The sequence below is a fragment of the Musca autumnalis genome, unplaced genomic scaffold (assembly GCF_047663935.1).
Source record: "Musca autumnalis isolate F117 unplaced genomic scaffold, ASM4766393v1 scaffold_3, whole genome shotgun sequence".
NCBI lineage: Eukaryota > Metazoa > Arthropoda > Insecta > Diptera > Muscidae > Musca > Musca autumnalis.
Window position 1 is genome coordinate 140,204,244 of NW_027411866.1, and position 16,528 is coordinate 140,220,771.

Sequence of the window (16,528 nt, forward strand, 5' to 3'; positions counted from 1 at the left end):
AGGATATATTCATAGATAAACATACATATTTTTTACGAATATTTCGAAGGGACTAGGACGATTTCTTTTATATTAATGAGTGGCCACCAAGCATATTGGCTGCTCGGTCAATTTTAGTCTAATAATATTCAAATTTAATATGTGATATTTTCTGAGGCCCCTGAGTAGGTTTACAGATTTTACAAAAATCGATCCGGACTTGGATATAACTCCCAAATATCTTTCCCCGATTTTGCTATAACTCGGTCAATTTTGATCGAATAGCCTTCAAATTTAATATGTGTTATTTTCTTAGGCCCCTGAGCAGTTTAACCGATATTCACAAAAATCGGTTCAGATTTGGATATAAGTTACACATGTTCCCGAAAGTTTTATATAACTTACACAATTTTGATATACCAATAATTACGTCACATTATCCAAATGTTATCAATATTTGGCATACATTGTATCAAATACATGAAATCGGGCGAAAATATTTATCGGTATAATCGTTCAAATTGATTAAGGACATAAGAAAATATCGCATATCAAATTTGGAGACTATTCAATTTAAATTGACGAGTTATAGCAAAATCGGGGAAAGATATACATATGTATATGTGGACTATATGCAAATCTGAAGGATTTTTGTGAAAATCTTAAAAGCTACTCAGGGGCATAAGAAAATAACCCCCCGTTTACACAGGCAAGTGACAGTTCGAAAAATACCAATACACTCACACATATTCATTGCCACACCAACTAACGACCTCACTGCCGACAAAATTTTCTTGTCAGTAATCAATGTAAGTGCTTTGAAAGTAACTTCAATTTTTTTCCGAACGTCTACACATGCAAGTGTCAGTTCGAAAAAATTGAAGTTTCGACTATAATATGTATACACAACTGTCTGTAAGTTACTTGCATGTGTAATCATTGGGTAATGCATAACAAATGTTTATGGGAAAACGCTGCAGTGGCATCACTGTTCCAAAAGGTTATGCCCATAAACGTCACCCACCCTCGTTCTTATTGACGGCGATAGCAAACATTGCGGCGACATGGAGTTTATTTGTTTTGTTCTCCGTTATTCTCTTTATTTCGCACTCTTGTCGCTCATTGTCAAAAACTCCACCGCACCGTAAAGTAGAAAACAAAAACAAACCAAAGTTTTAATTGAATCCTTTTTTGTTTTTGAAAAAACTAGATTTGCGTTAACTATCAATTTACTTAAAGTCACAAAGCAAATTTGTAAACTTTCGCAACCCTTGAATTTAAATAATATAAACTGGAGGAGAACGGAAAAGATTCCCTCGAAAGAAATAACCCATCCTGTGCTATTTTGTATTCCAAGGGACACGACGCACTGTGGGTGAAATCCAAATCTAGCGGGGAAAAATTAATAACTTTTAAACTAGTTAAGATAGACTATTGAAATTTTGATCATATGTTTTTTATGACCGTAGGCCCCATGTTATGGAATATGGTCTATATTGGCCCACATTTTGGGGTAGATCCCATATAGCGGTACCGCCCGATTTTCGGCGTTTTGAATAACTTTGCTAAATTTTCTGGCCGAATCAAATGTATTTTGACATTTCGGATTCCCTGAGGTCAAAAAACTTCTCCACAAAAATTGGGGATATAGATCCACGTTTTGGTTTAGCCTCCATATATAGGTATTGTCCGATTTTACTTATTTTAAAGTTTTTAACAAATTTTTCTGACCGACTTAGCTGTATTTTGGCATTTAGGGCAACCAGTGGCCAAAACAACTTCTCCCAAAAAAAGTGGAGGCATAGCTTCACGTTTTGGTATAGGTTCTATGTAATGATATCCAAACTAAACGACTTTTTTACTTCAAAATAAAATGGCGATAAAATGAAGAGTTGCAAATAGTAGCAGTCGGAATTTTCGGAGTAATTACCTCGGAGTATGTATTTTAAAAAAAACAATATTCGGAAGTGATCCCCGGTTATCCCCGGTTAGTTGTACTTTATATAAGATACTTAAAGTCGAAAAGTTTGGTCTTAATAATTAAAGATTATTTTTTTGAATATTTGCAACAGTAAATAATTAAGCAATCACTTTCTTTTTAAAGCAGCACATCCAAACTGTTGGAAAAAATTCAATTATGCACTCTTGACTTTAATTTTTCCCACAATTTTTGACGATCAAAACAAATACCAAAAAAGTCGATTTAGCAATCACGAATAAAAACTCCCAATGTATGTACCGCTATAACAGCCAACTACAATAAAATACAAATTTGTTTATTGTTTTCGGGTGCCGCAAGATGTTTAGAACAGGACGCCATTAATTATTTCCATATAACATAAGGTCAGTTTTCGGACTTTTGCTCCGCTAGATTTGAATTTCGCCCACAGTGCGACGTGGGTGTTCCAGTTACCGTCCGGGTAAGTGCCCTCGAGGATATCGTCCGTCCAGCGCTCATAGCTTCTTTGCCCGTCCCATTGTGGTGCTGCCAGCGTCCGACATAGGCTTGTGACGAACTCCGGTCGGTCAGGAAACCCATCTCCGTGGTGACCCACCGTCAAGAAGCTGAGGAGTGGCCCCAACATATGGTGCTTCGAGCCGGATTTCTGAACAGCTGTGGCTGGATGACATCGGATGTGATGATCCGTTGAAGCAAGCGAGTCTGTTAACTTGGAAAACCATTGTCTCGAATTCGAGGGGAATTGATGAGATTAGTATCCCGCGCTGTCTTAATTACTCGCCAGTTTGCTCAATTCAACTGCATGGTTTCTGCGATTCGTGAGAATCGGCATATGCTGCTGCTTTATACACAAGGGTAGAAGTAGAGAGTTGTTTTTTCACGAATTTGTTGGTCGCGAAGAGATCGCAAAGGCTCTGTTGTTCGCTTGGTCGGATTCGACCATAGTTCTTTCATGGCTCAAAAACCCGTCGTATACTTGGACGACGTTTGTAGCGAACCGGGTGGCAGTCATTCAAGAAAAGATTGGAGATGGTTGGCCCGTCGTCGCCTAATGTTGTTGTCTCAGCGAATTTTTTTCCCAGCGGAGTACGATTGTCTACTGAAAAACCGCCGACTGGAATCGCGGAGTCCCCTGCTTTCTCTCAATCCCTTCTTGGGCCACGATAAGCTAATTCGGGAAAACGGACGCTTAGGCTGCACCCCGTCCTTGTCATTCGACGAAAGGTACCCGATCGTGTTGGCATACCGGAGCAGGTTCGCAGAGCTTTATGTCGACCACGTCCACAGGCAGACGAATTATGAAGGGATCCAGCTTACTCTCGCAACCACCCGCCTTTAGTGCTGGATCATAAGGGGGAGGAATCTTGTGAAATCGTGCTACCGGAAGTGTATGACGTGTGTATTGACCCAAAGGAGGCGACAAACACAACAGATGGCTGCTCTTCCTCCCGAGCGAACCACTTTCGGCAGGCCGTACTCCACCACTGGGGTAGACTTCGCAGGGCCCTTTGAAATTAAGAACTTTAACGGTAGTGGCTGCCGTGTGTCCACAGGGTATTCACTGCACCCCGGTTAACTAACAAAAAAAAACATTGTTCCACAACATCCCATACGGGACAAGGGAGACTTCTCTCATGTCAATGAGTGCACCCCGATTCATATTAGCTCAATGATATGGGACCTACTGTTTATCGCCGAGTCCGAACGGCTTGTCTAAGACACCACTTGTAGAGAAGTTTTACATGTCTGAAATACTCAGGAAATGTCGCCAACATTACTGAGGGGTATTTTGCCACCGTTGAAAAATGTTTGATGTTGCCTGGTCGGGGAATCGAACCCACGACCCTAAGCGTGCAAGGCGGGTGTGCATACCATTGCACCACGGTGGCACCCCGGTTAACTACCTTTCATAAAATTCCAAAAAAATTGAGGCAGTTATGCGGGAAAGGCAGTTACGAAAATCCCGTATAACTACCTCATGTGGGTAGTTACACAACAATTTGAACAAAATCAGGAAAAAAACAAAATGGTCCATAGAAAAAAGTCTAAAATATATATAAGTTATATATATATACTAGCAAATGCCCGCTACTTCGTATGCGGAAAGGGAATAAAATATATATGAACAATATTTAATATGGAAGAGGTGAACACTGGCGATTCTGTTGAACTAAAACCTATTTTTAATACCAACATTTAATTGATTTAATTCCTTTTAATACTGTATTTCGAATTTCCCAAAAAAAAAATATCTGCCGTATTGCACACCTACTATATTTTTTATTTCGAATTACCAATACTACGACCTCATATCACAGACATACACCAACAGCTACTCATATTGCTAATTTCAGACTTGACTTTTGGTTTTACCCCTTCACTAACACAGCATTCCCTTCCAGTACGAGTTTCCAAACACTAAACTTTATCTCACCCTTTCACAACAATTCAAGGTTTTAGCTTCAGCGGTTTCGCCAAGAACCCGAAAATTCTACGAATGCCGAAAATTCTACGAACCTAATTTTCGGAATTCAAAATGACCACAAAAATTCGTATATCACCATATAACAGTACCCCTCGACTTAGTGTATTTTAAAAATAGAACAAATCTATATTGCCAAATTTTCTTTAAATTTGGACCTTGTATACTCAGAGGATACAAAAGTTTCATTTAAAAAAATGTCTACTTTAATCCACTTTTATTAGAAGAGATATTTTGAAGACTTAGAGTAATTTGAAGATTTTATGCACATTTTCCGACCGAAATTCGGAATTTATGGTTAGAAAAAAAAACTTTTTTACAAAAAATTTTAGTTAATGTGCACGGGTATGTTAACCGTATATAACGGTACATTTTTTGATGCATTTCAATTTAAACCTTTTTATTATCAGGGGATAATAACCTTCTAGTTAACAAAATTGTCGCATTGAACCACGTTTTCAAATTAACATAAAAAACAAGAAAAAAATTGAAAAGATACTTCACGTTTAACTACATACTTCCAGTACATTATTTTTTATTATTTAGAAACACCTTCGCGTTAGCATAAAATCAATAGAACAATATTCAGTACAATTTTTAAACTCCGAACTTTATCTAAATTTCAGAATGATCTTCTTAACAAATATTTTTCCATTTCGTAGTTTTTTGTCCAAATTATATAATCCAAGCTTTGTTCCTACACCGAGCCCAAATTTAGTACCATTTAGTACTTTTCGTTCCCCTATAGTATGCAGTTCTCACTTTAACCGTTTACACAATACCAACATGGTTTTGGTACCAACATGTTACCAAACTTTTCGTACACATATGTAGGTAGGTTTCAAAAATTACTTCTAATATTCAACATAAATACCAACCGCAATTCACTTTTCCAGTTTTATCTGTTCCTCTGAAACCAATTATAAAAATACCAAAATGTACCAAATTTTGTACCATTTAGCAGTTTTCGTACACGACTTTCCAATAACTACTTTCATATATCTGCAATGTAGTTCAATTTGGCACTTTTCCATAAGTACGCATTTCCAAAACTACCTCAATCCTACACTCCAACAGTAATCTGTTCACGCAAATACAACTTGTATCGAATTTAGTACCATTTAGCACTGCTTCGTCCACATTAGAACGATTTTCCAAAGCTACCTCCATATCTCAATTCTAGATTCCAACAGTAATCTTAATTCCAAATTTCAGGATTCCAGCTCTATCCGTTCACCCAAATCCAAAGTGTACTAAATTCAGTACGTTTCGTGTACTTATAGTTAGTCCCAATTTACATTGGGCGAGTTTACTTGCGGCAATTTTCATTTTGTAGGAGAGAGAGGTGAGGCATATGGTAACCCTTTGCCTCTCAGCACCCTCTCTCACATACAAACTGACAATTGCCGCAAGTAAACTCGCCTAATGTAAATTGGGACTTAGAATTTCCAAAAACTTTTCTTTGTTACTTTCCATTTGTGACCCTCATTCCAAATTTCAGGATTCCAACTCAATCCGTTCACCTAATTTCAAACTGTACTAAATTTAGTACCATTTCGTACTTTTCGTACCCTTTAGTTCGAATTTCCAAAAACCTTTCATTGTTACTTTTCATCAGTAATCCTCATTCCAAATTTCGGGATTCCAGCTCTATCTGTTCACCCAAATCCAAATTGTACTAAATTTAGTATCATTTATTATTTTTCGTGCACATATAGTTCGAATTTCCAAGAACTTTTCCTTGTTACTTTCCATTAGTGACCTTCTTTCCAAATTTCAGGATTCCAACCCAATCCGTTCACCCAAATTAAAATTGTGCTAAATTTAGTACCATTTCGTACTTTTCGTACCCTTATAGTTCGAATTTCCAAAAACCTTTCATTGTTACTTTTCATCAGTGGCCCTCATTAAAAATTTCAGGATTCCAGCTCTATCCGTTCACCCAAATCCAAATTGTACTAAAATTAGTACCATTTAGTACTTTTCGTGCACTTATAGTTCGAATTTCCAAAAACCTTTCATTGTTACTTTTCATCAGTAACCCTCATTCCAAAATTCGGGATTCCAGCTCTATCTGTTCACCCAAATCCAAATTGTACTAAATTTAGTACCATTTATTATTTTTCGTGCACATGTAGTTCGAATTGCCAAAAACTTTTCCTTGTTACTTTCCATTAGTGACCCTCTTTCCAAATTTCAGGATTCCAACCCAATCCGTTCACCCAAATTCAAATTGTACTAAATTTAGTACCATTTCGTACTTTTCGTACCCTTATAGTTCGAATTTCCAAAAACGTTTCTTTGTTACTTTCCATTTGTGACCCTCATTCCAAATTTCAGGATTCCAACTCAATCCGTTCACCTAATTTCAAACTGTACTAAATTTGGTACCATTTAGTACTTTTCGTGCACTTATAGTTCGAATTTCCAAAAACCTTTCATAGTTACTCTTCATCAGTGACCCTCATTCCAAATTTCGGGATTCCAGCTCTATCTGTTCACCCAAATCCAATTTGTACTAAATTTAGTACCATTTCGTACCCTAATAGTTCGAATTTCCAAAAACCTTTCATTGTTACTCTTCATCAGTGGCCCTCATTCCAAATTTCAGGATTCCAGCTCTATCCGTTCACCCAAATCCAAGTTGTACTTAATTTAGTACCATTTAGTACTTTTCGTACGATTTTCCAAAACCATTTAATTACATCAACACCACTTCCCAACCTTGATTTCCATACCAAATTCCATGGTTCTAGCTATATCCGTTCAAAATATACAATTGGTACTAAATTTTGTAAATTTTAGTACTTTTCGTACACTTATAGTTCGAATTTCCAATAACCATTTGGTACATCTTTCTAACTCTCCATCAGTGACCCTCATTCCAAATTTCAATATTCTAGCTCTTACCGTTTGCCTAATACAAAGGGTACCATATTTAGTACCTTTTAGTACTTTTCGTACACTTCTAGGTCGAATTTCCAAAAACCCATCCTTATCTCACCCCTACACACCAACAGCAACCTACACCCAAAATTTCAACTTTCTAGCTTCAGCGGTTTCGTCTGGGCGCTGATGAATCAGTCAGTGAATACCTCACCTCACCGCTCTTTTATATATATAGATTATTTCATCAATAAGAAATTTAGTCATCAGTGAGCATAACACCATAACATAACACTGGACATCTTCATCACAATTCACGTAGTCGTCGAAATTGATTTTCTCATAAATACACCAGTGCGGGTAATAAACCGAGAAAAACATTATTAACTGTTCTTTTTGGGGAAATATTTGACGGGCAAATATCCGAATTGGGTACTTATAGAAAAGTAGTTAAGCGGGACAGTTTGAACTCATTTATATGAAAAAACTTTGGGGATTCAGATTGTGAGGCAATTAAACCGAAAAGGCAGTTAAGCAGAGAGGTAAATAAGCGGGGTGCAGTGTATTTGCTTGTTCGTCTGTTTCGTCACGAAGGCCATCCATCTAGAGCCCGTAGGCGATCTCTCTTCTCCTGCCTTTCTCGCTGCCCTATCCCGCTTTGTCGCCAGGCGTGGTTGTCCACGACATGTTTACTCTGATAACGGCAAGAATTTTGTCGGTGCTGACCGAGAAATCCGGGCCCGATTCATGAAAGTTGTTTTAGAAGTCCAGGAAAATGCTATTACTCGGTTCTGCTTCCAAAAGCTGGAGTGGCATTTCATACCTGCCTCTGCGCCGAACATGGGTTGGATCTGGGAGGCAGGTGTCAAAAGCTGCAAAACCCACTTGAAGAAGATGTCAGGCCAAATCAGGCACACTTTTGAGGAATTCTCGGCCATTTAGGCTTCCATCGAGGCCTGCCTCAATTCTAGGCCTCTAACCCCCTTGTTCGATAGTATTGACGACTTTGGTGCCCTTACTCCAGGCCACTTTCTGATCGGGGGGTCTCACCTTTCCCCAGCTGAGCCGCCTGAAGAAGAGAATAAAACATCGTTGATTAACCGGTGGCGGCGGGTTAAGTTGATTTCCCAAGAGTTCTGTCGCCGGTGGATGTTAGAATATTTGAAAGAGCTCCACAAACGCCCTAAATGGAACGAACCCGAAGCTGATATGCAGTTGAACGATTTGGTGGTGGTCCACAGTGACGCTCTGGCTCCAAACGTGTGGCGTCTAGGTCGTATTGTGAAGTTACACTATGGGCAGGACAACCGAGTTCGGGTGGTAGACTTAAAAACACAAAGTGGGACCATCTCTCGGCCGATCAATAAGCTTGTCCTCCTTCCTCGGTCCGAGTAAACCTCCTACACTGACCCGCCACTGCCGTCCCCTGAAGTCTTATCCTCGAAACAAAGGCCTTCTGAACCCATACCTCTTGAAACCGTTTTGCTTAATAGCTTCTTCTTTCCATTTCAGATGAGTTATAATGATTATAATGATAACGCAAAGAGTGCCGCGTGCGACATATGGGGCACATGTCGCACCCGGCACCCTTTGCGTCACTGTAGGATGTTCCTCCAGTTAGACCCCGAGGCAAAGAGATTTTTCGTGCGTAGCTCGGGATACTGCGTCAATTGCCTCTATATGGGACACCGTATCTCTTCTTGCCCATGGCCGACAGGATGTCGGATCAGCGGTTTAGCCCATCATACTCTGCTTCATCCCTTGGATAACAGCCTTGTTGGATGAAGATGACGGCAGAGGCCTTCCTCCACAGCCCTGGGAAAATAGAACCTCCCGTGAAAGTGCGTGTGCTGCTTAATCCACCAGCGGAAGACAGTTGTGTATACTTTGGTCATCCACTGCCTGCGTATGGCTCCCAGTTCAGCTCTTGTCTTAAGGTGGTGTCTGCCAACAACAACGTTAGAACATACACAGCAGCACTGCGAGTCGACAAAACGGACCGCATTCTCGAGCCTTGGCACTGTCTTGATGTCCACCGATACCATTCGTCTACCCGAAGGATGCGGTGGCTAACACCGAGCTCCACCGTCCTGGTGTCATAAGTGTAGTCCTAGGAAAGGATGCTGTAGGAGGGGTATACATGGGGCTTCCCATCTTGGAGCCCAACATGCCGTACGTCCAGAATACCATATTTGGTTTTACCTTCTTTGGGGAGGTGCCCAAGAGATCTTAACTCCAACACACGTAGAAGACTTCGAGGTGGTTAGGCGGGTTCCTGTTGTACAATACCCTATAAACATTATACTTTTTATAGATTATCTATTGCTTAAGAGTGAATTTGTATTTATTTCCTTTATATATATCTATACATAATGAATTGCTCATTTAGTTGGGATATTATCCCAACGGAGGGAGGATGTTTATTGGAAAACGCTGCAGTGACATCACTGTTCCACAACGTTATGCCCCTAAACGTCAATCACCCTCGTTCTTATTGACGGCGATAGCAAACATTGCGGCGACATGGAGTTTATTTGTTTTGTTCTCCGTTATTCTCTTTATTTCGCACTCTTGTCGCTCATTGTCAAAAACTCCACCGCACCGTAAAGTAGAAAACAAAAACAAACCAAAGTTTTAATTGAATCCTTTTTTGTTTTTGAAAAAACTAGATTTGCGTTAACTATCAATTTACTTAAAGTCACAAAGCAAATTTGTAAACTTTCGCAACCTTTGAAGTTGAATAATAAAAACTGGAGGAGAACGGAAAAAACTCCCTCGAAAGAAATAAGAAGAAATAACCCATCTTGTGCTATTTTGTATTCCAAGGGACACGACGTGAGTGTTCCTGTTACCGTCCGGGTAAGTGCCCTCGAGGATATCGTCCGTCCAGCGCTCATAGCTTCGTTGCCCGTCCCATTGTGGTGCTGAAGCGTCCGGCATAGGCTTGTGGCGAACTCCGGTCGGTCAGGAAACCCATCTCCGTGGTGACCCACCGTTGAGGAGTGGGCCCCAACAGCAAATTTGAATGCTATTCGATCAAAATTGACCGAGTTACACCGAAATCGGCGAAAGATATATATGGGGCTATATCCAAATCTACTCAAAGGCTATTCGATCAAAATTGACCTAGTTATAGCAAAATCGGGGAAAGATACATATATATGGGGGCTATATGCATATCTGAACCGATATGAAGCAAAGTTCCTATGCCATCATAAATACTTGCGCAATAATTTATCCACCTAGGTCGACTCCTTCTATTTTTGTCAACTGTTGTATGGAAGCAGCAACACTGTGCGGCGTGCCCCACGACAGCGGGTTCTTTAGCAGCAGCATATCCCGGAATGCCTGCTCCGGATCCTTTTGGCCGGAGGAAACCCCAGGACCAATTTATATGTGCTCAGTTTGTCACATCAGCATCCATCAAACTTCGGTGAGAGCTGCTGCTGCTCACAATATACCTGCTGGTCGAATACCTGAAGTGAGATTAAAGTTCCCAGCAGATGCACCGGGATTAGCAAATGAGCGTGATGAACTTTGTCATGCCAACCCCAGCGACGCCCGAGTCGCATAAGCATAAGCGGAACAAGTGGTTAAATCATCTGAAGAGTTGCAACATTGAAGCCGGAATAAATGAATTGTGGGCAACGGTTATGTCACTCTTGACACATGCAAAGAAGGACCTCAGTCACCTTTGGCAACTTTACGCTGACTGATCCGAAGTGGTGAGCAAGTTATTCAAATCGACAATTTGTCGAGCACCCTGAAAGTGACAGGGCGTCGGATTAGATCTCTTCCTGCCGAGCATGAACCACCACAACTTACAATGGATGATGTTGTGAATGTCATCAGGAACGCTAAATCATCCAAAGCGTTAGGCCAGCTGAAACAGCTGGATGTGCCGGGAGTCGAGTATCTTACTGAAGTTCTAAACCTGTCGCTAGCCACCCACATCGTTTCCGAAGTCTGGAAAATGAACAGAGTAGTCCCGTCACTTAAGCCAGGTAAGTGAATTATACATACCGATTTCGCTTTTTTCGTCCGAAGCAAAGACCCTTAAGGCTTTAGTCCTTCCCAGCGTCAGAAATAAATATCCAGTTGCCGGGGAACGGTTTAACAAGGCGGGGAACTGTATAACCTTTGCTTCTCCTGTAATTCGCCCCCTTCGGACGGCATTGCGATCGTAACGTATGTGGATGATTATACGATTTTAGCGTCACTTCCCTCATGTGATGGCATTTGCGACTACATCCATGTGATCTAAGGGTTATCTCTTGTAACGTTAGATCTACATCTATCTACATCAAAAGTCCTGTCCACCATATCGTGATAAGGATGGTTCTATCGTTTTCTTGCTCCGGTTGTGTACAGACTAATATGTGATCGGCAACTGGATAGCTATTTCTGGCACTAGAGAGGAGTAAAGCCTCAATAATCTTTGTTACAGGCGACAAAAATGAATGCGGTATATACGAATCACTTTTACTGGCATCCTTCCATATTCCATATGACTAGCGACAGGTTGAAAACTTTGGTGAGATACTCAACTCCCGGCATATCCAGCTGCTTCAAAGCTTTGGATGATTTAGCATTCTTGATGACATTTGCAACATCATCCATTGTAAACTGTAGTGGTTCCTTCTCACCAGGAAGTGACCGAATGCGACGTAGTACTCTTCACACAAGTCACTCAAGGGTTGCTCGAAAAACTGTCGATTAAAATAACTTGAGCACCGTAACGTCGGCAAACATGCCTGACGTCCTCTGTTCCTTCTTTCTAGGCCCACAATTTATTTATTCCTGCTCCAATGTTAAAACTCTTCAACCTGTAAACTTTAAGTGTCAGCTCCCTGACCCTGGTGCCGACAAAGCTCATCACGCTCATTTCCTATTCTTAATTTGCTCTTAAGTCGGACATTCGGCCAGCAGATATATGGCGGGCGGCTGCAGCAGTTATGATGCGTCTTTTCTGCAACCCGAACGTCAGAAGGATTGAGCAGATCTCTGAAGCGGTGATTAGAGAACTCTCTGATTGATGAAAGTGATGGAGACAATTATGGGGAGATGGTGACGTCATTCGTGATAATCCCCACTAATTCTGCTTGGGGTATCCTCATTGACTGTAGAAAACGTAGAGCTATCAATCTGCTCAGCCAGCACTGTACCCCCTTTCTCTGGTCGTTCCCCAGGACCGAATGCCACAACTCATTATGAGCATTAAAGTCCCCCATGACTATAGGCCCACTATAGCCTGGAATGCAGTTATTTATCGGCTGGATGTACACGTTAAGCAACTCTACTTCGGCAGATCTGCACATGACTGTTACCCCCATACATTCCATGTGCGGGTCATTAGAGCCAGGCTCAAGCGAGATATGAGTGGTTGGTTTAATAGGCAAGGTAATCCCTTACTTATTGTGCCAACCTTCCACAGTACGTTGTAACCATTACAAGGCTGTAAGCTGCAGTTGAGCATGGTTTCCTGTACCGTCGACACATAAAATCCTTTATTTCCTCGATTTTACCTCGGAGTCCATTGCAATTAAATTGTAAAAAGGATGAATTTTGAGCGATTGGAACAGCAACGGCTGGTGTTAAATACTGAGTGTGTGGCTGCTGTTGGGGGGACTTCGGGGAAGTATCGTATTCTAATGACGCCGATGACGACTCACTGGAGGCAACAACATAGTGCATGTCATAGTCCTTGACATGAACAAGTCCAAAGCAATCCCTGAGATTTACACATTTCCGGAATCTATTACATCTCACCGAAGTGTGGTAGATGCGGATGTGACAAACCGAGCACATCCATATTGGTCCTGGGTTTTCCTCTATCCCGGCAGGGACCAAAAGAATCCCGAGTAGGCATTCCGGGACATGATGCTCCCAATAGAGATATAACTACTAATATATGTACACTGACGTGGCCTCTGCTGGTCGGAACGCGGGTGCTGTGTGGTTCCGGGTCAATCCGATATCAAAGATATCGTTTGAGTGACAATACTTATGTTCCTTAAACCTAAAATGATAAAAAAACTAAGAAATTATAAAGATTTGGCCGAACAATGACTTCGGTTGCGTTTTCTTGTCAAATTCATTTTGATGCAAAATATCAATGCATTTGCTGGGTAACTACATTTATTATTTTCGAAGTCAATTAATTGACTTAGGCAAATGGGCAAAAAACGTTTTGTGCGACATCTGTTAGGTTGAGAAAATGAAAGCTCCCGTTGTCTATTATCATTAGTTGTCTATGCGCAAAATACCAGCTCCCTAAAGCATGCAACAGAAATTGTGATGACGATACATGCTTTAATCGCACGCTAAACGTCATCAAGAATTTGAGAGCTTTTGGTTAAATGTATAGACAACCAAATCTCTCATTTTCTGTTCCTAACAGATGTCGCACATAATGATGTTCGGGCTAGTCGAAAACAATTTATTCATTTTTCTACAATTTGGCGGCCGTCTTTTTTCGACCTCATCGTATATTGCACCAGTTAACTTAACCAAAACATTCTTTTTGGTGAATAATAACTTTATATTTTTACAAATTTTAGTTTGAGTGAAGATAGTAGCTTCAACTCAACCCGTAAATAACTTTCTGCGACATCTATTGCTTGAAATTTTTTCGAACATAAGAGCTGATAAACATTTGTAGTCTATACATTCATTAGTCTAGGACAGTTCTTCAAAATCTTCAAAGCGTAGACGACTACTGAACCAATTATCACTCCATACATAAGAAATGAATAAACAGATTCTACGCAACCTCTGCCGGGTTTCAAGCATCAGAATAACCAAAAGAGGAGCTAGAATGGTACGAGAGCATTTCAAAATGCATTGCCGATTTTTCACTTTCCCCCAGAAATTTCTTGCAATTGGTCCACGTTATGATGTAGTCCCCACACGCAGAAAAATTTATGTTACAAATATGTTTGGATTCAAAGAAATATTTGTTTGGGACTGGTTGCAAACAAATATATATTTGGATCCAAACATAATTTGTTTGTGTCCAAACAAATATATGTTTGCAACATTTTGTAACATATCTCAATTTTATTTGTTTGTGTACCAACATATTTTTATGTTAGAACATATTTTCATGGGTGGAGAGAGGAATTTTGTCAAAGAGAGTAACAACAGAGATCTCGCGGTTGCGGAATGCTGTTTTATAATAAAGAGATGTGTGCATGGTGTAAAAGGAGACGCAGAAGCTAACCAACGTATTAAGTGAAGAGGAAGAAAACAAGTAAAAAAAGAGTCAGTCGGCTATGCCGACAGATATATACCCTCAGCCAATGTGAAGTGAAACTTTCATCGAATGTATTTAAGGTCTCTTCAGAATTTTGTGGCCCTTTTGCGAAATTTGAACTTGCCGACAAAAATGTGGATTAGTAGTTAACTGCACTAAGACACAAATGTTGAACCTTTGTGGGGTAGGTACCTTTCTTGAGGACCGATATGGGCCATTTTAGAGGTTAAATTAAATTTTGACAAAATATTAGGAGATCCAAATTTTAGACCAAATTGGTTGCCCCATTCAAGTGATTTCGTCCTAGAAGTTGTGGACCGGTATTGCCCCATAAAGCTAAGTTTGGATATAATATGACGAAGACCAAATGTTGGACCAAATCGGTTGAACAGTTTGAGAGTTATAGGGATTTTTGTAACCTTTCGGGCTGTTTTCCTAAGAAATATGGACATGCCCCTAAAAAAATTTTACCGTCGTAATGGAGGAAGCGAATGCAAATCGCTTCAACAAGAATGAAAGTGAACTTATCCGAAATTGTGTGTGAGAGGTACCAGAAGGAGTAGATAAATATAGTCCATATTCGAACCTGATCTATATCTGGTAGATATATTAGGATGTGCAAAGTATGGATTACATCGGTCACTCCCTTTAAGAGTTATCGTGCGCACAATTTTTCCGAAAATTTTTGAACTTTTGTGGGGGAGGTACCTGAAGGAGCGGACCGATATGGCTTATCTTCGAGCTTAAACTATGTTTAGACATAATATTACGAAGGCCAAAATTTGGACCGAATCGGCACATCCGTTCGAGAGTTATCTTGCGCTCCATCCACTACACACGGTGTTATAGAGGCTTTTTGCATCTTTCACGCTATTTTCTCAGGAAGAATGAACTTGCCCCTGATGGAAGTTGTACCGCCGTATGGTGGGCAACGAATACAAGTTGTTGCAACAAAAACCAAAGCGATTCGAGAGCAGGTCCTAATCTGAACTTATCTGAAATTTTGTGTGGGAGGTACCTGAAGGAGTGGATCGATTGAGTCCATTTTGGAATTTCATCTAAGTTTAGTAGAAATTTCACGATGTGCAAAGTATGGATCAAATCGGTTACTTCCTTCAACAGTTATCGTGCGCTCAAATTTTACGAACATTTTCGAACTTTTGTGGGGGATGTACCGGAAGGAGTGGACCGATATAGCCCATCTTCGAACTTAAACTAAGTTTGGACAAAATACTACGAAAGCCAACTTTTGGAACGAATCGGCAGATCCGTTCGAGAGTTATCTTGCGCTCCAACCACTAACACGGTGTCATAGATTTTTTTGTTACTTTCAGGCCCATTTTCTCAGGAAGTATGGACTTGGCCCTAATGAAACTTACAGCGTCGTATAGAGGACAGCGAATACAACTTGCGTAAACAAAAATCAAAGCGATTCGAGACCAGGTCCTAAACTGAACTTTTCGGAATTTTGTGTGGGAGGTACCCGAAGGAGTGGACCGATTGAGTCCATATTGGAACCTCATCTAAGTTTGGTAGAAATTACACGATGTGCAAAGTATGGACCAAATCGGTTATTCCCTATACAAGAGTTGTCGTGCGCACAAATTTTGCGACAATTTTTGAACATTTGTGGGGGAGGTACCTGAAGGAGTGGACCTATATGGCCCATCTTCGAACATAAATCGAATCTGGACAAAATATTTCGATACCCAAAATTTGAACCGAATCGATTGATCCGTTCGAGAGTTATCGTGCGCACCAGCCAGACAGACGGACGGACATTGCTAGATCTACTCAAAATTGTCTGAAACGGATATCGTACAAACATACTTGGGGTCTAAAACCATTATTTCGATGAGGCACATTTTTGGTCGTATCAAAGTGTAAATACCCTCTTTAGCCTAAATGCTGAGGGTATAAAAAATGGTACTAATTATGTTGTACTTTTTTTAGTCTTATAAATACA